This window comes from Dasypus novemcinctus, chromosome 3 (genome assembly GCF_030445035.2).
Source record: "Dasypus novemcinctus isolate mDasNov1 chromosome 3, mDasNov1.1.hap2, whole genome shotgun sequence".
NCBI lineage: Eukaryota > Metazoa > Chordata > Mammalia > Cingulata > Dasypodidae > Dasypus > Dasypus novemcinctus.
The window spans coordinates 119,233,757-119,259,089 of record NC_080675.1 but is presented as its reverse complement, the minus strand read 5'-3'; the positions used below and the strand labels follow the sequence as shown (position 1 = coordinate 119,259,089).

Genomic DNA, 25,333 nt, shown 5'->3' with positions numbered 1-25,333 from the left:
CCAAGGCATTTGTATTTCTCCTGTAGAGTCCTGGGGCTGTTTTGGATGATGAAAGGTAGCATGGATTGGGAAGCAGGTAAGGCTTGAAAATTCTCACAATTATATCCTTTAAGGCTTACTTTATCTGTTTTAAATATTGAGTTTTCATATAAGATTTTCCTTGAGGAAAAGAAACGTTGGGAATAAGTGCAATGCATTACTTGATCTCCTATTTTCTACTTCTTACTTAGGACAAAATATGAGCTAAGAGAGCAATAAATGACTGCTGAGGTATCCCCGAAGGATAAAACTGTTGAGGGAAACTGTGGCACATTAACTGGTTACCATGTTACTTACTAGACAATCAGAAATGATCCCTAGACTTCCTCAAAGTCCAAATTTTGCCTTGTAGGAAAAAATATTAAGGAAAATGAGAATGATTGAATTTCCCAGACTCTTTATATCATTCTGTTTGGTAGCAAATATAAAATTGCTACTGCTCCCATGATTTGCAAAGGATAGCCTATTGATAATTAGGACAAGTGAATTTGTCCTAATACTTGTCTAACCCTAATACTGCCATTAGTTAGTTTGGTGACCTTGAGTAAAACACATCATCTCCTGAGTCACAAGTAACTGAAAACATCGTGCATCTTTAACATTTTCTGATTTTTCTGTACAATAGGGATATCAAAATGCACAGGATGTTGGGCACACTTCTTCCCCCCCTACCCCCCTACCCCCCCACCCCCACCACACACTGTTTTCTCAAGTGGCACTTTGGTTCTTTTAAGAATGGAAGAAGCAAAGCGAAGGAAAGTGGCCTCAAAACTTGACCATCAGAACAGACCCAATCAGCCAGCCTTTGGGCTTATTGCTGATCTCACTTCGCCTGGTTTTCAGATGATAAAACAGGTAATCTCTCATCTCCTTCTTTCTCTTTCTCCCTTCCCTGGACTCTTTCCTTCTCGAATGTGTGTGTGTGGACGTGTGTTCATGTTTATGTGACAGCCAGACAGAACTCTGAGTACTTGAGATTGGTATTTTTCAGGAATTGTCTCTTTCTCCTGATGTACCTTTGTTAATCTCAGGTGTTACTATTGGGACTTTGCTTAATAATCATGCCTAATCCCCTCTCCAGGAATGCACCTCAAATAAAACAAAGAACAAAATTGAAAGCAGCTTGCCTTCATAGCCCACCGCCTACTCTTCCCCACTCCCCAGGTGCGGTGGGTCTGTCAGGCTGCTCTCTATTGCCCTCTCATGGTGAGCTGGAGTCTTTCTGCGAATTAACCTTTTAGCTGGTGCAGACCCACATGGAACCAGACATAAGTTATGAAGAGGTGCGTCTACCTGAGCAGTCTTTATAAAAGATTGCTTAGGGCATGAGAGCTGAAGGCACTGCAAGTATTACTGAATGAGTTCTAAGTTTAAACAAAGAGTCAAACAGTACATGAATTTTGAGAAATAACACTTAATAAAAAGGGACTTGCAAGAAAGATGCATGCTGGGTCAGAAAATCCAATCTTCTTATGGGGTTAAACCAGAAATTTTTAAAAAAATTAAATGAAATTCACATAACATAAAATTAACTATTTTAAAGTGAGCATTTTAGTGGTATTTATACACAATATTGTACAACCACCACCTCTATTTAGTTCCAAAATATTTTCATCACCCTAAATGGAAACCCCATACCCATTAAGCAGTTACTCTCCATTACCCCCGGGGCATGTGTGTATGGGTTTTTAAAAAAATACTAGAATCCTGGAGACACTTGTATAGGGATTAATAGACTCCAAACCGCACTAACCGAGTCAGCAATGATTTCCATACAATGTGTCAGATCTCGCAGGGCCTTGAGGCATTGACAGACACCTTGCTGTTCAATCAGTCACCCTACACCACTGAGACTGTTAGAATAGAACTGCTCACTGCTCTGACCCTGCTCCTGCCAATATTCATGAGGCAAAATGTCCACCCGTCCCACTCCATTAACAACTTTTCTTTGACACTTGATCATGTCTTCTCTGTCATTTGGTCATAATCAGATATTTCTATGTCTATATAATACTACATAACTTGCCCTGCTTCTTTGTATTACCTGGAAGAAATTGCCATTACTCTATACACATTTGGTTATTGAAAGAATACACTTTACATTGATTAAAATTTGGGAACACAGCCACCATGAAGGATTTTCAGTGGACAGGATGCAGCAAACTGACCTAGACTGTTATTCTAATGGTATACTTGAAGCATTGCTTTCATCATCCTTATTCTTCTCATGTATTTTTTAAAAACTGGTAGATAGGGTTTAAAAATAATAACAAAACTTGAATTTTGTTCTGTACTAAATAAAGAATCAGATATGAAAATTGAATCTTACCTTACCACCTGGTTAAGCATCTCTGAAGTCAGTATGAGGCAAAAATCCAAATTAGATTACAAACATTTCCCTAAAATGAATGAATCTTTTGAGTTCAAATGTAAATCTAATAGTAGTATGATTCCATGTAGAAAAGACACAATTGCAAATGATTGATACCTTACCGTTAGTATTCTTGGGCTTCTCCAGGATTCTAGGCTGTCAGTCTTTGGCCAAGAGATCCTGGACTCTGCATTCTACAACAACTAGAAAAAAGAATAATAAATAGGAAGACTTTGAGACAGCTATGAATGCAGTGAGAATGTGTTCTTGCCTGCAAATTAAAATAAACTGGAATTAGGTTCATAATCCCTGTTTTCTAAACAATTCCAGGTCTTCAACTGAAAAAGTTTTCCATACATAATCAATGTGTAAGCCAGCAGCCTCATACAGGGCCTTCCAAAGCATGCAGTGTGTGTTACTATTGGAACACAAGATCCTTTTGGGGTGGAACAAGGACATGGAATGAAGTAACACCAAGGCACATAGTGTGAACATTATTCCTGTTTCAATAATTCTGATTAGTTGAAAGCTGTTTAGCTGTCTGAGCTGCTGACAGGCATGGAACAGGGCTCATCTGTCATGTAATTCTAATATCTAAAACAGTTTGTTGATCTAAATGTACTCTGTAGATACTTGTTGAATGTGTAAATGAATAGGCATGCATGTCTTGATTTAGGATAATTTCTCAAAAAGGAAAAAAGGCAGAAACTACAAACCATTTTTTAAAAACCATTTATTTTATTTACTTCTCCCCACCCCCTCCTCATTGTTTGTACTTTCTGTGTCTGTTCGTCTTCCTTGTTTCTTCAGGAGGCACTGGGAACTGAACCTCGGACTTCTGATGAGGGAGGGAGATGACTAATCACTTGAGCCGCCTCCATTCCCACTTTGTTATGCCTCACATTGTGTTTTTCTTCTTGTGTCTCTTATTGCATCATCTTGTTGCATCAGCTTGCTGTGTCTACCCATTGTGTCAGCTTGCTATCTTGCTCTTCTTCTTTAGGAGGCACCAGGAAACTCTGTTCCCTCTTTGTTGTTGTGTCTCTCATTATATTTTTCTTCTTGTGTCTCTTGTTGCATCAGCTTGCCATGCCCATTATGCCAGCTCACTGTCTTTTTTAGGAGACATAGGGAACCAAACCAGGGACCTCCCATGTGGTAAGTGGGAGCTCAACTGCTTGAGCCACATTTGCTTCCCTAAAAAACATTTTGATGTCCTATCACTCCTCCCAAAAAACCACAAAATCTTAAAGCAATTGTTTCAAACCACGTGTTTTGGTTTCAGACCATGGTGTTCAGACCATGGTATTCCAAAGTATGGAGGTGGCCCTACCAGAGGTTCAGGCAAGAGTGGGGTACACTGCCTGTAGAGAATTTATAAACAATAATGAAACCATATAAAAGTTGATCTGCTTTTTACTATCATCATGCACTGACAATTCTCAACCTTGTCAGCAGTAAAATACTACTCCCCACTGGTTATGTTCCAAAGCCTCCAGTTTATAACCACTGACTTCTAAAAAGATTGACTATTCCTCTGATAAGAAATTTTACAGGGACAGATTTTCGGAACCTAGAGACCATAAGAGTTCAACAGTCAATAGAAAAGGAAATCTAGGACTCTTCAACAGAGAAAATTCCAAGGGATGCTGGACAGTGGAGTTGGGTGGAAGAGGCTTTGTCTGGAAATAAACCTGAATGGTATCCCAGGGTGTTGGTGAAGATAAGTGGACAAAACCCAAGAGCAGTACTTGTATTTCTGGTCTGAGTGTCTATCAGGGTGGAAATATCTCAGTTTTTTAAACCTGGATATTGGATATTGGCAATGGATCTGTTCTTTCTTGATGTTTTTCTGAAAAAGTACTACTCTAATACTTGCACAGCCTTTCAACAGCAAATAATATAAAACCAGGGGTTGTTATCAGTAGGTGGTCTTGTAGACAGTATTGATTCAGTTGGTCTTGTTCCTCCAAACCTGGGTCCTTTCATATCTAGTTTTACCTCTTCAGGGTTTAGCATCTTGGCAGAATGTGGGCCTTGCTGATTTGTTTCCTTTCTCAGTTCTCAGGATTCATTAACTTACACTAAGTACACGAGCCTGATGACTCTTGCTTCTCATGGCCTTCCTCCTTGGTGAGCTAGTGCTCAGTGTTTCAGCCACTTGTCTCTATACCATTTTGTTTCTTGTTTGATTGCAATGGTAGAAACAGTCCCCATTTCTACTAATTCTGTGACCCCAAGCTATTATGGGAGAAGTCCTATGATGGAAATCACTGTCAGCAAGCAGCTGCTTTTTCAACAAAGAAGCAAATCATACGTATCATACATAGTTTAAGTTAGAAAAAGGTTGAAACTGCTTGTTTCCTTGATCGTATGGAATTTCCAGCATAAAGGCAGTTGGATCTAGTGCAGGATATAACACTATTTACATAAGGAGTAGGCCCCTAAGCTTCACCAAGTATTGTTATATTAATTGTTTCATCTGCACTGTTTAATTTCACCCTTCATATTGCCATTTCCATTCTACAGATGATGAAAAACACTAAGGCCCATAGAAACTAAAGTTACTTTTTTTTCTAGATCACATAGCTAGTAGGGTAAAGAGTTTAAACTTGTAGCTTAGGCTCTTAACTTGCCTTCTTTCTATTTCCTATGCTAGCAGGGATAGAAAAGAATACTAACTGGTGCTAATGCTGCCAGTTTAGATCTTACAGAAATAGAGACCTCTGGTGATAAAGAACTATATCAAGTTACTCTTAGCATACTAGAAAGAAAGAAAAACAAAGTTTCAATAACAAGCAAAATGTCATGATGTGAAAAAGGGAAGTGATAAAGGGAAATGAGCCTATTTCCATCTCCCATGTATCTGGTTCAACTCTGCAAGTTAATCCCCAATTTTATAGCATTTTTATTCTTCCATATCTTCCTCTACTTCTAAATCTACCATTTAGTTAACATTTTCAAACTGATTTTCCCCAGAAATATTTAATGGGAACATACCTTCTTTAAGGTCTTATGTCAATCCATTTTCTCTTGGCTGTATTTTCTCTCAAGCATTAGCATAAATATCAACATTTACATCATAATTACTTTAATTCCCTTGCCCTCAATCAGACCCAGAATGGGTCAATCCACAGTGATTTTGGGGGTGGGGAGGTGATTACTAGTCCATCATAATTACTTTAATTCCCTTGGCCCCAACAAGATCTGGAGAGGGTCAGTCCACAATGATTTTGGGGGTGGGGTATGATTATTTGTCCATGAAACATAAATTACAATAAATACTTGGAACATCATTTCTGAAACCATCCCAAATTTGGAGCAGGAAGGGCAAAAGGCTTTTCTGTTGATGTGGGAAAGTCACAATTTTCTAGGTCATCAGGTTCTCTTTTATAAAAAACAAGGGTGAAAAATGTCATCTTTATCCATGAAAAGTTTCAAATACGAACATTTTAATATATGAAAAGCATGTCATGTTCCTAGAGAAAACCATTAGGTAAATATTTTGCAGAAATTGGCAAGATCCTTTCCTGGGTTTCAAACACAAGGTCAGGGGGACTTTTTCCCCTTTGTAGGGGTATTAGTCAGCCAAAGGGGTGCTGACAAAAGTACCAGAAATCTGTTGCCTTTTATAAAGGGTATTTATTTGGGGTAAAACCCCAATCACAAGACCCTAAAGAGTCCAACTCAAGGTACCATAAGAGGTATTCTCTCACCAAAGACTGTTGCCACCTGTTGAAGCTAGATGGTTGCTAATCTCTCTGTGATGGTTCAACCTTCCTCTTCCTCTTCCTCTTTCTTCTAAGGCTCTGGGGCCCCAGCTTCTTCTGATCTCAGCTGTAGGCTGCAGGGCTCATTTCTTTCTGGGCCTTTTCTGCTGCTCAGGCCTCTGGTCTCTTCAGCTTCAAACTATCAGGTGAATGGCTCTCTCTGGGGGCCCAGGATCAAAAGTGACAAAGTTCTCTCTCTCTTTTCCTTCATGTATCTTCTTCTGTGTGTCTTCTTCAGCAAGTGTCAATTTATATAGCTCACCAAGGGGTGGGGGACTCAACCCTAGGTCATGCCCTACTGATGTGGTCAAATCAAAAGCCCTAAATTGAGTCAATCAAGTAAACTTAAAGCCTTTGAATCTAAATCAATCAAGGGATATAATACCCAGAGCAACAGACCAGTTTACAAACATAATCCATATCTCTTTTTAGAATTCAGAAATAATATCAAACTGCTACAGTAGGTAATAAAATACTGTAGTACAACTGCAATGTTGCAAAGCAAGTATCTAGGAAATATGGATTTTAAATGATATGTGGACTGTTATTTACACAGATATGCATGTATACAGATCTATATTCAGTGGCTTATTGTTTGTTGATAGACAATTAACACTAAGAGCTATAGGAGTTGAGTCCAGAGAACTTGTTAGCAGCAGAGATCTTTTATTTATTTATTTTTAAAAGATACTTAGATTACATAAGTGTTACATAAAAAAATATAGCAGATTCCCTTATGCCCCACTTCCTACCCCTCCCACATTAAGAACATCCTTCATTAGTGTGGTACATTTGTTACAATTGATGAACACATTTTGGAGCATTGCCACTAAGCATGGATTATAGTTTGCACTGTAGTTAATACTCTCCCGCACGACTCTGTAGGTTATGGCAAGATATATAATGACCCATATCTGTCATTGCAATGTCATTCAGGACAATTCAAGTCCTGAAAATGCATGCCCCCATATTACATCTGTTTTTCCCTTTCCCTGTCAGTCGCCACTGCCTCCACATCAATGACATAAGTTCTTATATTGCTAGAATCATAATAAGTCTAGAGTGGAGTACCAGTAAGTCTACTTTAGTACATAGTAAATAGTTCCTTCCCCAATCCTGAGGATTCTGAAATGATGATGACAGGCAGAGATCTAAAAAACAATGGTGAACAAAGTTTTGATTCATGAGAAAAATATGCTTGTATTTGGATATTTACGAAGGATCAGGTAGGACATTTTGGAATCTGAAGGAGAACAGCTTGAACATCTCTATTTTAAGAGGAAAATTACAAGGCCCTTGCAGAGTATACTATGTGACCCCACTTACAATTGGAAATCTTGTACTAAAATGAAAAAACTAATTAGATTTAGATCCTGGTTGTTTCTGTTATTGCTAAAGTGGATTGCTACCCTCTCTCCCAGAGTCTGAGGTTTTCTTATTTACTTACTGAAAATCCTTTTCTATAAAAAAAAATAAGTACTTCCCACATCCAAGTTCAGTAGTTCATTATTGAATTGTTTTGAAGCTACATTTCTTTGTGGTCAGGCATTTCGTTATTTCAATCCATGTGCCTCTTTAAATTCCATCTGTTTTGCCAAGGGATTTAATGAATTATAACCCAGACCATGAATGTACAGGGCCACCAGGACTGGGTTATTTAGGAAGAGGCTTTAGCTTTAATTCAACCCTTCCCCCTCTCCACCAAAAGTGAATTAAGTAATTCTTTACAAGAGATAAAATTACCTGCACTCTTGCCTAACCTTAATAATGAGAAAGAGAAGGTCTTTTATCTATTTGTTGTAAAGAGAGTAATCACAATTTGCTATGGCTCAAAGGAACAGAGGAAAAACAATAACAAAAAAAGAACCCTAAATAATGTGTTTTTCACTTATCTCAGAACCTGAAGAACTTGGTAGTTTTAACTCTAGTTCATTACAGTCAATGATTTAATCTCTGTCGGCAGGGAAGCAAAAAGTATGTTTATGCCCATGGTAGCAACATCGTTCCAGATCAATCCTCACAGCAACTGTAGGGCAGAGATTCAGTTTCCTTGAAAACACCTATATATTTCCCACATAAGTACTGAGAGGCTAAAATGAGTGAATCAACCTTCAGCCATGAGGCACTTAGCAGGGGGCATTTACCCTCTAGCATTGCCAGTCACTGAACATACGTAGTGCTTTTTGGCTAAGTAAGGCACAGATCCAGAGGTTTTGGGAATAAAAATTTAAAGGTTTTAAAGCATGATCTCTGCCTTAAAAATTTCGTTGATGAGATGAAATATAATGCTGTAAATTTTAAATAAATTTTAAATAATAAATTTCAAAGCAAAAAACCCCACAAATAAGAGTTCAAGACAACAAAAATAGCACAAGGCAAGACACACTTTATCAAAAATAGATAAAAGATGTCAGAGAAATGGAAAGAACCTATCATACTGGAGTGGTCTGGAAAACACTCTATGGCAATACCAGGATTTCAAATGAATCTTTTTAGCTAGATGTATAAAGCCAAAAATTTTTTTTAAATCACAATCTAGAATCACCAAATGGTGCCTTTATGAACTTTTCAAAATATACTCTGATAGCACACAAGGACTGTCTTGCTTATATAGCAGAATCAAACATCATATGCATCAGTTTGAACCAGTAAACAACCATAGCATTTTCCTTTCATCATAGAATATATAAGAATATAGAAGCAGAAATAAATAAATTTACAAATGTGTCCTCCAGGTGGGAGTTCTAATTTTAAGTATTCTGCCTTTAGGAAAATCTGCGTGTTTGCATTGACCTTAGCACATCCAGTTTATATGTACTTCAATCTTCCACGTGAAGGTGACGTGTGAGGACAAGATTTCCATTCAAATTTGAATGACTCATCCAAAGGCACTCAAAACTTATATACCTCCCAAAAACTTATATACCTCATAGGACCAATAAGAATTTAATTACAGATATCATCAACATCATTATCATCACCACCATCATCATAATCATCAGTATTTTTCATGATGGAAAAACTTAGATTTCATGCCAAATGTAATATTTTTATAAGATTATCAAATCTGAGAGATAAACCTCAGAATTGTGGATCTACCAGATCCAACCCAATCATCTGTTCAATAAATATTATACAATGCCTACCTTATACCAGGTGAATTCTAGGCACTGTAGCTATAATGGTGAAAAATGGTACAAGGTCTTGCTTTCATGGAATTTATATTTGTGTGTGTGTATGTGTGTGTGTATATTATGGTGGCTGGGGGGAGACAGACAATAAACAAGTAGTAGCCAATGAATTAAAGAAATTTCAGGTGTGAGGTGTCCAGTATGCAGAAAAATATGACAGTGTGAAAAGGTGGAGAGTGACTTTTGGGAATAGTGTGAGCGGGCTCTGCAGATATTTTAGATAATGTGGTCACCAAAGGCCAAATCTGACCTATAGCCACATCTGAGTTTCTTTGAGGTCACATTTGAACCAGGAACTGAATGAAATCAATCATGTGCCAACCAAGTAGGGAGCTGTACAGGCAGAGAGAAAAGCAAGAACAAAGGCCCTGGGGAAAAAATGAGCTTTTTCAAGGAACAGTAAGTTGGCCAGTTGGACTGGAAAAGAGTGAGTGAATGGAAGCAGTTAGACTATAGTCCATGCTTAGTGGCAATGCTTCAAAATGTGTTTATCCATTGCAAAGAATGTACCTCACTCATGAAAGATGTTGCTAAAATGGGAAAATGTTGGAGGTGTAGGGAGCAGGGCATATGGGAATCCCCTATATATTCTCTGTAACATTTACATAATCTAAATATCTTTTTAAAAATTAAAAAAATGAAAAGAAAGAAGTTGGAAGAGCACTAGGCAGTAGTTAAACTACATGGGGCCTTGTGGGACAAGGGAAAGACTCAATATCCCTGTTTAGGGCAAACAGTAACATTAATTTCATAAGACCAAGGCAAATTTATTCAAATTAATTTTTAGGTAATTACATATGGTGCTCCATGTTAAGATCTTTATTGATAAAAACAGTTTAGATACTTATTTGAAACATTTATAAAAAATGGGATTCATCAATTGCATATGATTGATGGTCCTATTAAGGATTGAATAAAAATTATATTTTTGCAATATGTTTCAATGCTCTCCCATCCTCTTATGACAATATTATCTCTGCACAAATGTGAGGAAAATAAAGAAAAAACCACAATATCATATCACCAGCAAGTCACTATTTTCAGTTGTCTTTGCTCCTTTACGCTCTGTCCTCATGCATACAGCATATTGATGTAGTTTTAATCATAGCAGTACATGACTTTCCTTCGGGCTTTTAGAAACACGTTTAGAGTGGGGTACTTATTATTTGTAAGATTTGGTCACTGGCAAGAAGGTTGCTCAGGCAACTTTTAAATAAGCTGGCTAAACCAGCTTCATTGATCACTGCTTGCATGATTTTCTCCTTCTTGTTGGCTCCAATCTTCACTTCTTATCAAAATTGGCCTTTCAGGGTAAAAATAGGACTCGAGACAAAAAACAATTTCTGATAAGCAATAATGAGCCTGACTCCTTCTTACTAGACTCCCTGGGTATAAAAATTAGACTCTAAGTAATTTCTAAATAATTTCTGGGAGTTCACAGGAGGAGAATTCTTCCTCTTCTTTGTGTATCATTTGGCTGCAAACGAAGAGATACAGCTGTGGGGTGGCTAATTAGAAGGATTTAACCTCACCTACATTTTAACAAAACCCAGAAAACAGGCATATTTCTTATAGCCACTGTGTAAAATTTTATAACTCCCTGACTTATGATTTGAATGCAGAGATCTAGAAAGCTTAAAAGGTCAATGGAGGAGTTAGTAGAATTGATTTTTAGGAATGGATTTTATTTAAAAAATTCATGTGTTCTTTACAAAATTGAAGTAGAAAAACCAGATACAGTATATTTGAAACACTGTGCACTACACCACATTTCCCCCCAGGTAGTTATCTCTGGTACTGCCACAGAGATGAAATCCTTTTAAATAGAATTTAATAGAACTTCCACTGGAAATTCTTAATGGAGTCAAGTATTGGTTCAAGTGGGCAGCTGCAGGATAAAGGAGAAAACATTTTGTTTGTTTAGGAGTTACTTTAAAAAGTTTTAAAAATCAAACACTTCCCTGTTTCAAGAATCATGGACATCACAAACTTAGCATGATCAACACAGAATTCTTGGTCCCTATCCGTACCCCCCATCTGTTCTTCCCTTGTCAGCATGCAAAAAGCACCAAGACAAACTAGGCCATCCTTGACTCCCCTCTTTCTCTCAGTCCCTCCTCTACCTTCGTCCCACATCCTATCCTTCTCAGAGCTCTGTTGCCTCAGTCTACAAAACATGTCTGAAACCTATTCACTTTTCTCCATCTCAGTGCTTTCTCTTTACTCCAAGTAATCATGCACTCTCACTGGATAAGTGCAATAACCTTCTAACTGGTCTCCCTGCACGTACTCCTCTCTCCTACAGTCCATTCTCCACACTGCAGCTACAGCTCTCTTTCTGATATATACTGGATCACATCACTCTCCTGTTTAAACAAGTTTCCAATTTCACTTACACTTAAACCTACAAAATCTGGCCCTTATCTACCACTGTGACCTTATTTCTGACAAGGCAATTCCTCATTCACTAACCTGCAGATGCTCTAGTCTCTTTATGATATGTTTTGTTTCCCCTGCAGTGACCCCAGATCAATAGTTTTCAATTGATCTTGCCCCCCAGGGGACATTTGTCAATGTCTAGAGATATTTTTGATTGTCACAGCTAATAAGATGTTACTAGCATAGAATGGGTAAAGGCCAGAGATTCTACTAAATATATTACAATAAAGAGGACAGCTCCTCCACATAAAAGATCTAGTCCAAAAAGTCTTAATGGTCCCTTTGACTGAATCAGTTTGGACTTATTTTTTCACTACTGGATCCTTTCACCCACAGCTCAAGGCCTTCCCTGACCATCCCAATTAAATTTACTCTCCACCTCTCCTTCAATTCATCACTCTATCATGCCATAGCACTTAACATAATCCAAAACTATATTTTTCAGTTTTCTTTATAGTTATTGCCTGTATCTCCCACCACCCTCCCCCTTAAAATATACATTTCAAATAAACAGAGATCTTATATGTCATGTTATATTCACTGACTTATTTATTCTTCAGTGCCTAGTATGATGCATAGCACAGAATAGACTGCCAGTGTATATATTTGAATGATAGAATAATGAAAGAATTGAAGAAATTGATGTGTTTTTTCAATTTTATCAATAACATATTAATAAAGCATAAATCCATCCAAAGAGTACAATGAAATGGTATTCAGTGTAACCATGTTTGTGCATTCATCACCCCACTCACTCCCAGAGTATTTTCATTATTCCAATAACAAAAATAAACAACAAACAAACAAAACTCATCACCTCAATCTCTCTATGCCTTGCCTGGCATTCTTAGCTGCTTTTCTTTTTCCTTCTCTGTAGTATAACTGTATTTATATTTAGTAAAAATAGTTTTACATAGTTGCATGCATTTTTAATGGAAGAATGTGCAATGACTAATTCCTTGTTGAGAAGAAGTCGATGCAGTGTTAAGATGTCGGGAATTTCTAAAAAATTCTGAAGCATTCGTCACACAGGAATAAAGTTATTGGACTTAGAGAGGATCCTTATTCTTTGGTAACCATACCACAATTTCAGGCTCAGTGAATGGGGTATGGCACAGTACAGTGGAAATTTGTAAGTAACAGGAGAAGGAAGAAGCTGAAAAACAAGCTGGAGTACAAAAGGAGGGGCAGGAAAAAGAAGGAAAGTGAATTTTCTGAAGGTGTGCAGCAAGGATTCTTCTTCCTTCTAAAAAATAAGACTTATTGACATAAACAGTATAAATTCTTCATTTATAATAGATCTAGGCACATTAACAGATTTGTACAGTCTTGTTGTTACAACCATGATTAAGACAGAATTGTTTTGTTTCCACAAAATTTTTTTCCTATAGCTTTATATTAATGGTTAAAACCTCATCTCACTGCAGCATCTGATAACCATTTGTGTGTTTCTGTTGATACAGTGTTTCCTTTTCCAGAATGTCATATATATGGAAGTGTGCATGTTTTATGTTCTCATTTTACATGAATAAATGTCTATAAGTGGGATTGCTACATCAAATAAGTGTATGTTTAGCTACAAGAAACTGCCAAACTGTTTTCTAAAGTAGTTATACCATTATATACTTCCACAAGCAATATCTGAAAGTTCTGGTTCCTCCCATTCTTGAGAGCAGCATATGTAAATAGAGACAGTTTTATTTCTCTTTTACTATCTGTAAGCCTTTTGTTTCTTTTGTCCTTGCCTTTTTGTCCTGGTTAGGTTCTAAAATAGAGTTAACTAGAATTGGTACAGGAGTAGACATTCTTACCTTTTTTATAATCTTAGTAAGAAAGCATTCAGTATTTCACAACCATGTACGATGCTAACTGTAGTTTTTTGTAGATCCTCTTTCTTTGGATTGAAGGTACTCTATTCTTAGTTTGTTGAAAGTTTTTTGTCAGAAATGGATGTTGGATTTTTTTTTTTACTTAAGTATATCATTCATACATGAACACACATAAACAATAAATGTATGGTAAAATTGCAAACTTACAAAATCGAAGAGGGGTGTCAAGTTGGATTTTGTAGATTTTTTCATCTATTGACATAATTATGTTTTTCGTTTTCAGTCTTCTAGTATGGTGAACTACACTGATTGGTTTTCAAATGTTAAACGAGTCATGAATTCCAAAGATAAGCCTCACTAGGTCATAATGTATTATTATTTTAATGCATTGCTGGATTCAATTTGCTAAAAATGCATTATGAATCTTTGCATCTATCTTCATAAGGGATATTGATCAGTGGTTAACTTCTTGTAAGATCTTTGGTGTTGGTATTAAGGTAAGGCTGGGCTCATAGAAGTAATTGGGAAGTATTCTCTCCTTTTCAATTTCTGGAGGAGTTATTGGTAAAAGTTTGGTGGAATTCACCAGTGAAGTATCTGGTACTGGAATTGTCTTTCTGACAATGTTTTTAAATACAGTTTCAATTTTATTAATAGACACAGGGCTATTAATGTTACCTATTTCTTCTTTAGTGAGTTTTAGTAGTTTGGATCTTTCAAGACTTCTGTCCATTTTATTTCATCTAAGTTACTTAATTTGTTGGCATAAAATTTTTCATATTCATATTTATCTTTTTTAACCTCTGTAGGATGTAGTGATATACCTTCTTTAATATTTATGTGTTATTTGTGATTACTCTGACTGTATTTCTCAATTATCTTAAAGAAGTAAAAGAACCAGCATTTGTTTTCTGTATTAGTTTTTTATTTCTGCATATAAAATACACAATAAACTTAGTGACATAGAACAACATACATTTATCTCACAGTTTCCATGGGTTAGGACTCTTAGTTGGGACTTCTGCTCCAGATTTCACAAGGCTGCAATCAAGGTGTTAACAGGCCTTGTTCTCATCTAGAGGATCAAATGGGTAACAATCTACTAGCAAGCTTATTGAAGTTGTTGGCAGAATTCATTTCCTTGCATCTATTTGACTGAGAGGCTTGGATCTTTGCTGCCTGTTGGCTGGAGGCTACCCTCATGTCCAAGAGACAACCAGAAGTTTCTAGAGGTGCCTACATGTCCTTGCCTCATGAGCATCTTCAATATGACCTCATGCTTCAGCCAGCCAGCAAGAACAGCCACTGGCTCCACTTTCCTACATATCTTAAATAACATAAACAATCTCAGGAGTTGCATTCTATCACCTTTGCCATATATCATAACCTAATCACAGGAGTGACATGCTGTCAACTTTGCCACATCCAGTTAAATTGAAACAAATCACAGGAACAACTTATACTCAGGGCGAGGTGACTACATAAAGGCATATACACGAGGATGTGAGAGTCATCTGCATTTATATTCTTTAATATTTTTCTATTTTACTATTTTCCAATCATATCCTTATCAATTTCTTTCATTTCCTAACTATGGGGTTTAAATTGTTCTTTTACTCCCAGTTTCTTTAGATAAATACTTCATATCAAGTATTTCCTATCAATACTTAGGCAGTTGATATGAGACCCTGCTTTTCTAACAAAGGTGTGTAGAGAAATAAATTTCTCTCCAATCACTGCAATAGCAGCATTCTACATATTTTTATTAGTCATGTTTTTATTTTAGTTCAGAACAAAACATATTCTAATTTCCCTTTTGGTCTCTTCTTTGACTGATGGCTTAATTAAAAGTGTGCTATTTAAATATTTGGGAACTTTTCACATATGTTTCTGTCAATGATTTCTAACTTAATTTCATTTGGTCATGGAATATGTTTTGTGTGTCTTGAATCCTTTTAAAGTGAATGTGATTTGTTTTTATAGTAAAAAATATTGTCTATCTTGGTCAATGTTCCATGTATATTATTCTGTTAATTGGATAGAGTGTTCTATAAATGCCAGTTTTGTCAAATTGGTTAACAGTGTTAAGTCATTTATTTATTTATTTTAACAAAATAACACAGAGAAATAAAATAACAAAAATAAAACAGAGAAAAGCATTTTATATTATTTCTATACGTAATTCCTATATTAATTCTAAATGTAAAAAAAGATGACTGTGCCATTTGACTAATCTGTATTCCTCTCTTTCTTTCTGAACACAAAAGAAACATCTGAGTTAGCAGTTTAAATTAGATGAGATAAAAGTGCTGAAAAAGAATTTTCAAGGAGTAATGTTTCCATAACTTGTTGAGCTGCCTTTTTCTTTTCTTATTTACTTTTTGTGTACATGTTCTACAAATTTTTGAGAGACAGTTGTTGAAATCTTCAACAATGATAGTAGATTTCTCTATTTTTCTTTCACTCCTATTAGAATTTTTGCCTTATGTATCTGGAAGCTCTGTTTGTAGGAGCATAAATATTTAGGCTTGCTATGTTCTCTTGATGAGTTGATTGCTTTATCATTATGAAATGATGTTCTTTAATCACTGGTCATATTGTTTAGTTTGATTTCTATTTTTTCTAATATCAATATAGCCACTTTTTTATTAATGTTAACAAGGCTATAATGTTTTGTATTACTTTACCTTTACCCAATTTATGACTTCATATTTTAGTAGGTTTCTTACAGGCAGAATATCTTGGATCTTCCTTTTTTATTCACTTTGACAATCTCTCATTTTTAATTGGGTGTTTAGATCATTTACATTTAATGCAATTATTGATATCATTTTATTTAAATCCCCATCTTACTATTTACTTGTTATGTGTTCCATTTGTACTATACTTTCACCTTTTTTTTCTGCTTTCTTTGAATTAGTTGGATATATTTTTACATTATTTCAATTTATTTCCTTTGTGGGCCTACTAGCTATAACTTCTTTTTTTTAAAAAAAATAGTAGTTGTTTTTGAGTTTATGGCATACATGTTTAGCATATTACAATCTAACCTCATGTAAGACAGACATACCTCATTTTATTACTTCACTTTATTGTGCTTTGAAGATATTGCTTTTCTTTTTTTTTTTTTTTACAAATGGAAAGCTTGTGGCAACCCTACATTGAACTATTCTATCAGTGTCATTTTTCAACAGCTGTACTCATTTTGTGTCTCTGTGTCGCATTTTGGTAGTTCTCACACATTTCAAACATTTTCATCATTATTTTATCTGCTATGAAGATCTGTGATGAGTGATCTTTGGTGTTACTACTGTAATTATTTTGGGGTGCTACAAACAATGCCCATATAAGACAGCAGACTTAATTGATAAATGTGTGTGTTCTGACTGTTCCACGGAATGACCATTCTCTCTCTCTCTCCTCAGAGCTCCCTATTCCCTGAGACAAAACAATATTGAAATTAAGCCAATTAATAACCCTACAATGGTTTCTAAGTGTTCAAGTGAAAGGAAGACTCACACATCTCTCACTTTAAATCAAAAGCTAGAAATGATTGGGCTTAAGTGAGAAAGGCATGTCAAAAGCCAAGATAGGCCAAAAGCTTAGTTTCTTGTACCAAACACTTAGCCAAGTTGTGAATGTAAAGGAAAGTTCTTAAAGGAAATTAAAAATGCTACTCCAGTGAACACATGAACAATAACAAAGCAAAACAGCCTTATTGTTGATATGGAGGAAGTTTTAGTGGTCTGGATAGAAGATCAAACTAACTACAACATTCCCTTAAACCAAAGCCTAATCCAGAGCAAGGACCTAACTCTTCTCCTTTCTCTGAATGCTGGGAGAGGTGTGAAAGGTGCAGAAGAATAATGTGAAGCTAACAGAGGTTGGTTTGTGATGTCTAAGGAAAGAAGACATGTCCATAACATAAAAGCTTGAGCAAAGACTGATGTAGAAGCCACATCGAGTTATCCAGAAGATCTAGCTAAGATCACTGATGAAGGTGGCTCACTGAACAAAAGATTTTCAGTGTAGATGAAACAGCCTTCTATTGGAAGAAGGCCATCTAGGACTTTCAAAGCTAAACAGGAGAATTCTATGTCTGGCTTCAAAGCTTCAAAGACAGGCTGACTCTCTTGTTAGAGGCTAATGCAGATAGTGACATTAAGCAGAAGCCAATGCCTAAATGCCATTAAAAAAATCCAAGGGCCCTTAAGAATTATGCTAAATCTACTCTGTGCTCTATAAATGGAACAACAAAGCCTGGATGACAGCACATCTGTTTACAACATGGTTTACTGAATATTTTAAGCCCATTGTCGAGACCTACTTCTCAGAAAACATTCCTTTAAAACTATCATTGCTCATTACAATGCACCTGGTCACCCAAGAGCTCTGACACAATACTACTGTATACTATATAGATTACACTACAGTGTAAACATAATGTGAAATGCTCTGGGAAACCAAAAAATTCATGTGACTCGCTTTATTACTATATTCACTTTATTGAGGTGGTCTGGAATTGAAACAATGTCTCCGAGGTATGCTTATAATCTACTTTCTGACTCTAGGTATTTCATACAAGTACAATCACACAATATTTATTCTTTTGTATCTGGCTTATTTCATTCAACTTGAGCCTTCACTTGAGTCCTCAACTCATCCATGCTGTAGCATGCAACAGAATCTTCCTTGCATCTTCATCTGCAGTAACTTTCAAGCCTTTGTATGGCATGTCAGAAATTCTGGGCACAGGAAGAAGGACTTGCATGGGCTCTTGATCCCTCTCGTGTGCCATCTTTTTGAAAAGAGTTGTTAGAAGTGGTCACTGTGATAAAGCGAGATGGCTTTGAAATAGATCAAACCAGTGACATTTGATTCTGCTTCTTTGTGGAGTGAAGCTATTTGTTTTACTTCATGGAATAAAACTGAAAACTTACAGACTTGCTGTCACTACTTAAAATTAGACTCTCTGTGAGCATGAAATACAGCTAGAACCTAAGTACCATTCCCAGCTCTTTCCTCTCAGTAGGATACAAAGCTTCTGTGCATATAATGAACTCAAACATTTTAATAGATGACTTGTACCCTTCAGGACACTGTGGTCATAACCTCTACAGAATCACTGTAGACTTCTATTTGGGGCTTAGCATTGTTGATTTAGTTTTTTCATATCTGTTCCTGAAGTGATAGATATTGTCACTTCTGTTTAAAACATGTTTGTTGAAATGGTGCATTTTTCTAAAGGGCACTTAAGTCATTTTTATTTAGAATAAATTAATTAGCTTTATCTTTCTCATTTTGCCTCTGTATGACCTTTTGGAAACATGGAATTAAATTTTCTCCTAATATTTACTTTCCAGCTGGTGAACACTGACACTGTTTCAGATTCTGAACAACACTGAAAAAACACAGATTTTGTTAAAAATAATCACTTCAAGTTTGAAACAGGCGACGACAATGAGTCTGGAAATTTATCTGCTTTGGCATGAGCTTTACATTTTCTTTTTAAATAAATTACAAACAAGAGGCTAATGAATGAAAAAATAATGAGAAGATAAAAATAAGCTAAAATAAATAAATTAAAAATACCTATTATTATGAGTTTAGCTATAAAATATACACATTTAAAAATGGAAAAATGGTCATGCTGATATTTAATAAATACTATTATTTGATTTTGAGAAACATAAATTACCAAGCAGAAATTGTAATATATATTCTTGAGTAGGCCAAATTAAACTACCAATAGTAATAACACTAAGTAAAGATTTCCAAAATATGCCCAAAAGAAAAAAATGGATGAAAGAGAATTTGCCATTTATAACTCAAAATGCCTTTTTATGGCTTGTTCACATAATCATGTAATAAATTTATTCCAGACACTTTAGGAAAGACATTCTTAAAAACCTTTCTTATTAAAGTTCAATAATTGAGATCTCTTCTTAAAAATGTCAGTATTTTTTAAATGGAAGAAGAAAGGTTTTATTATGCTAATTATACACTATAAAAATATTAATTGCATACAGCCTTATAATTTGTGATGATACCTTCATAAATACCTCCTCAAAAGGCAGATAAGACAAGTATTTCTTTTATCCCTATTTAAAGATATACAATGGAACTCAGAGAAGTGAATTAATTTTCTCAAAAAAGCTGGGATTGAATGAAAGTCATCTGATTTGGAATCTACTATTCAGTTGATCAAGAACCACACCCTTTCTCAGTTTCTGCAAAAGCACTGATAATTTTCTGTAAAATTTAATATCATTGAAGTGTCCCGTAAACATTTGCCTCATCATTATTATCATCATCAATGAGTACTTCCTTAATTTACGGCTTGCTAATATGGAGCACTTGAGAAGAATGAGAAGAGTAAGCCATGGCCCTGGCTTAAGGAACTCAGAGGTTGGTAGGGTAGCTAGCCAGGGAAGCAGGTAGGAAGAGAAAGGTCTGTATACGTGTAAAACTAGGGTAAAGATACTAAGTGATCAACCAGGGGGACTGGGGTAAATGATGAACAATTTTTGTTTTTGTTTTAAATCAACTGTATTTAGGTATAATTTATATACAATGAAATTCATCCATTTTCAGAGTTCTCTTTGATGACCACCATGATCAAGGCACACAGCATTTCAATCACCCTCAACATTTCTCTTCATCCCTTCTCCAGTCACTCCTTCCTCCCAACCCTGCCCTCATACAAGTACAGATCTAGCAGGATTTTTGAAAATTGGAAAACTTAGATAATTCGAAAAGTGGGAGAAGATAAAGGCGACAATGAGAAGAAAGGACTTAAATCAGATGCATCCTCAATTGTTAGAATTCAAGATTATAAGTCAAAATAAAAATGTTTAGGCAAGAAAGGAACGTGAGTTTGGGTACTTGAGGAGGGGCTGCCACCTTGATTTGCCATGTAACCCTATTCTTTCCTCACAGTCATTCTCCAGTTTCCCACTCTCAATCCCATCACTCATGCCAGCCCTTCCATTGCTTACATTTGTAGGATGAAGCTATAAGAGCAATGGTCTGTGCAAGCTGTGGTCTGGACAGAACTGGTAGCTCCAATGTCATCAGAGATGTCCCTGCATCCTAGCCAGGATTCTACTCATATGGTTCTTAAACTTTTCAGAGTCGTATACTTATTTGAGGAAGCTTTTTGAAAAAAAAATAATAATAGACTTTACTTTTAAAGTAGTTTACAGAAATATGAGCAGCTAGCAGTTTCCATAAGCACCCTCACTCCCTTGCCCTCAGTTTCCTTATTATTAACATCTCACATTAGTTGTTACTCTTTTTTTTTTTCAAGATTTTATTTTTTATTTTATTTCTTTCCCCTGCCCTCCCCACCCCACCCCGCCCCAGTTGTCTGTTCTCTGTGTCCATTTGCTGCATGTTCTTTTGTCTGCTTCTGTTGTTGTCAGGGGCATGGGAATCTATGTCTCTTTTTGTTATGTCATCTTGCTGCATCAGCTCTCCATGTGTGCGGCACCATTCCTGGGCAGGCTGAACTTTCTTTTGTGCTGGGCGGCTCTCCTTACGGGGCGCACTCCTTGTGCATGGGGCTCCTCTATGCGGGGGACACCCCTGCGTGGCAGGGCACTCCTTGTGCGCATCAGCACTGCACGTGGACCAGCTCCAGACGGGTCAAGGAGGCCCGGGGTTTGAACCGCGGACCTCCCATGTGGTAGATGGGTGCCCTATCCACTGGGCCAAGTCCACTTCCTGGTTGTTACTCTTGATAAACCAATGCTGACACATTATTATTAACTAAAGTCCATAGTTTACATTTGGGATCACTCTTTGTGTTGTACAGTCTTTAAGTTTTGACAAAAGCATAACATCATTTATCTACTACCACAGTATAACATAGAACATATTCACAGTCCTAAAAATCAGCTATGCTCCATGCACTCATCCCCCCTCCTCTCCCATTAAGTCCTTGCACTGTTTGCATAGTTTTGTTATATAGTTGGAATCATTCAATATGTAGCTGATTCAGTCTGGTTCCAGTCACTAAGCAATATGTTTTTGAGGTTCTTTCATGTCCTTTTGTATCTTGTTAGCTCTCTTTTTTTTTTTCTTTTGAGATACTGGAGCTGGGGATTGAACTGAGCTACATTGGCTCCCCTGAGCTGTTTTATTCATTTCTTTTCTTGTTGTTTTCTGTTTTTAGGAGGTACTGGGTACTAAACCCTGAACCTTCTATGTGGGCAGCAGGAGCTCAACTGCTTGAGCCACATCTGCTCCCAGCTCAATTCCTTTTTTTTAAACAAGTCAATTTTATTGACATATTAATAAAACATACAATTCACCCAAAGTGTTAAATCAATGGTGTTTGGTATAATCACGTAGTTGTGTATTCATCACTTCAATTATCATTAGAGCATTTTCATTGTTTCAATAATAATTATAATAATAAGCAAAAAATAGACAAACAAGAAAATTCCACATCTCTCAATTTCTCAGTGTTTCCCCCTGCTATACAAAGTTGCTATTTCTGGCTATTCTTGCACTATTATTGATTTATTAAGCAGGTTTATTTAGATACATTCACATACCATATGCTCTATCCAAAGTGTATAACCAATGGCTTTTAAGATAGTCACAATGTTGTACATTCATGACCTCAAAAATTTTAGAAGAATTTCATTGCTCCACAAAGAAAGACTCCATACCCATTGGCATTCCTTCCCCAGCTGTACATAACCACTAATCTAATTTCATCTTTTTAAATGGAAATATTTACATTTCGTATAAATGGAATCATACAATACGTAGTACACTATGTCTTGTCTCTTTCATTTAGAATAATGTGTCTTTTTGTCTGATATTAACATTTGCAGTATTAACCTACATTTGTTCAGCTTCAAAGAAAAATGGTTCTATATATGTAATTTTACCCATCTCCATATTTCACACAGTGTATTTATATTTCACATAATATATTTAGTTCATAGTAACACAATCATACGGTATTTGTCCTTTTGTGTCTGGCTTGCTTCACTCATCATAATGTCCTCCAGGTTCATCCATGGTGTCATATGCTTCATGACTTCATTTCTTCCTACCGCTGCATAATATTCCATCATGTGCATACTCCACAATTTGTTTATCCATTCATCACTTGATCAACATTTGGGTTGTTTCCAACTTTTGTCTATTGTGAATAGTGAATAATGCTGCTTTGAAAATCGGTGTGCAGATATCTCTTCATGTCACTGCTCTCAGTTCTTCTGGTATATACCAAGCAATGGTATTGCCAGGTCCCATGACAATTTCCTTAGGAATTGTCAAACAGTCCTACAGTGGCTGTACCATTCTATATTCCCAAGAAAAGTGAAGAACCATTCCTATCTCTTCACATCCTCCTCAACATTCTAACTTTTTCTAACTTTTTAATAGCAGTCAGTCTAACAGGTATGAAATGATATCTCATTGTATTTTTGATTTGCATTTCACTAATCACTAGTGATGTTAAACAGTTTTTCATGTGTTTCTTTGCCATTTGTGTTTGTTCTTTGGACAGTTGTCTTTTCAAGTCTTTTACCCATTTTTCAATTGGGTAGTTTGTCTTTTTATTGTTGAGTTGTATGATCTAATATCATGGATATTAAATCTTTATCAGATATATGATTGCCAACTATTTTCTCTCATTGAATTGGCTGACTTTTCACCCTTTTGACAAAGTCCTTTGAGGGGCAAGAGTGTTTAATTTTGAGGAGGTTCCATTTACCTAGTTTTTCTTTTGTTGCTTGTGCTTTGGGTGTAAGGTTTAACAAACTACTGCCTACCACAAGATCTTCAAGTTGATTCCCTACATTTTCTTCCAGGAGTTTTATGGCTGTTGTTTTTATGTTTAGGTCCTTGATTCATTTTGAGTTAATTTTTGTATAAGGTGTGAGATAGGGGGTCTCCTTTCTTTCTTTTGGATATGGCTATCCAGATCTCTCAACACCGTTTTTTGAATAGACTGCTCTGGCCCAGCTGACTGGGCTTAATAGCCTTGTCAAAAATCACTTGACTGTAGATGTGAAGGTCTATTTCTGAGTTCTCAATTAAGTTCCATTGGTTAATCTGTCTGTCCTTATACAAGTACCATAAGTGTCCTTAGCCACTATACTAAGTATTATGCTTTAAAGGCAGGAAGTGAGAGTCCTCCAACTTTGTTCTTCTTTCTCAAGATATTTTTGGCTATTTGGGGCCCCTTACTCTTCCAAATAAATTTGATAATTGGCTTTTCAAAATCTGCAAGGATTGCACTGAATTTGTAAATCAGTTTGGGTAGAAATGACATCATAACGATATTTATTCTTCCTATCCATGAACATGGAATGCCTTTCCATTTATTTAAGTCTTCTTCAGTTTCTTTTGGCAATGTTTTGTAGATTTCTGAATACAAGTCTTTCTGTTCTTGGTTAAGTTTATTCCTAAATATTTGATTGTTTTAGTAACTATTATAAATGGAATTTTTTTACTTCCTCCTCAGACTGCATATCAGTAGTTTACAGAAATGCTATTGACTTTTGTATATTAATCTTGTATACCCTCCTCCCCCACTTTTCTGAGCTTATCTATAGCTGCAGTAACTTTGTTGTGGATTTTTCAGGATTTTCTAGATACAGGGTCATGTCACCAGCGAATAGTGAAATTTTACTTCCTCTTTTCCTATTTGGGTGCCTTTTATTTCTTACCTAGCCTAATTGCTCTAGCTAGAATTTCTAACCCAATATTGAGTAATAATGGTCACAATGTGCATCCTTTCTTGTTCCTCATCTCAGCAAGAAAACTCTCAGTCTTTCACTGTTGAGTGCAATACTGGTTGTAGGTTTTTCATATATGCACACTTATCATATGGAGAAAGCTTCTTTCTATTCCTTCTTTCTTTTGGAGTATTGATTTGTTGTGTGGTGTTTTTTTTATTATTATTAAGAAAGGGTGCTATATTTTGTCAAATGGCTCCTCCACATCAATCAAGAGGACCATGTGATTTTTCTTCCTTAATTTATCAGAGAGGTTTATTGCACTAATTGATTTTCTTGTGTTGAACCACCCTTGCATGTCTGGGATAAAACTCATTTGATCATGGTGTATAATTCTTTTAATGTGCTTTTGAATTTGGTTTGTGAGTATGTTGCTGAGAATTTTTGCATCTATATTCACTAGAGGCAATGGTCTGTAACTTCCTTTTTTTTTTGTAGTATCTTTGTCTGGTTTTGGTATTAGGGTGATGTTGGTTTCATAGAATTAGTTTGGTAGCAGTCTTTCCTGTTCAATTTTTGGAAGAGCTTAAGCAAGGTTGGTATTAGATAGACTTTGAATGATTGGTAGAATTCACCTGTGAAGCCATCTGTCACGGGCTTTTCATCTTTGGGAGGTTTCTGATGACTGTCTCAATCTCTTCACTTGTGATTGGTTTGTTGAGATCTTCTGTTTCTTCTAGGGTCAGTGTATGTATTTTGTGCATTTCTTGGAATTTGTCCATCTTTTCTATGTTTTCTAGATTTTAAGCATACATTTGTTCATAGAATCCTCTTATGGGCTCTCTTATTTCTGTGGGGTCATTGGTAACATCTCCCCTCTCATTTCTGATTTTATTTATTTGAGTATTTTCCTTTTTCTTCTTGTCCAGTCTAGATAAGGATTTCTCAATTTTATTGATCTTCTCAAAGAACCAACTTCTCATTTTGTTGA

The 25,333-nt window shown here is 36.0% G+C and overlaps 1 protein-coding gene across 13 annotated transcripts in view; it reads right to left on the bottom strand.

Moving 5' to 3' along the window:
- The window catches only part of SEMA6D (semaphorin 6D), a 653,158-nt gene that overhangs the window by 315,834 nt on the left and 311,991 nt on the right, over positions 1-25,333 (bottom strand). For 10 of the 13 annotated variants that reach the window (XM_058294142.1, XM_058294151.1, XM_058294145.1 and 7 more), the window contains one exon: positions 2,533-2,613. The exons of the other annotated variants lie outside the window; for them this stretch is intronic. The gene's annotated coding sequence lies outside the window, so the exon portion shown is untranslated. The remainder of the gene's footprint in view (positions 1-2,532; positions 2,614-25,333) is intronic. 13 annotated transcript variants of the gene reach the window in all.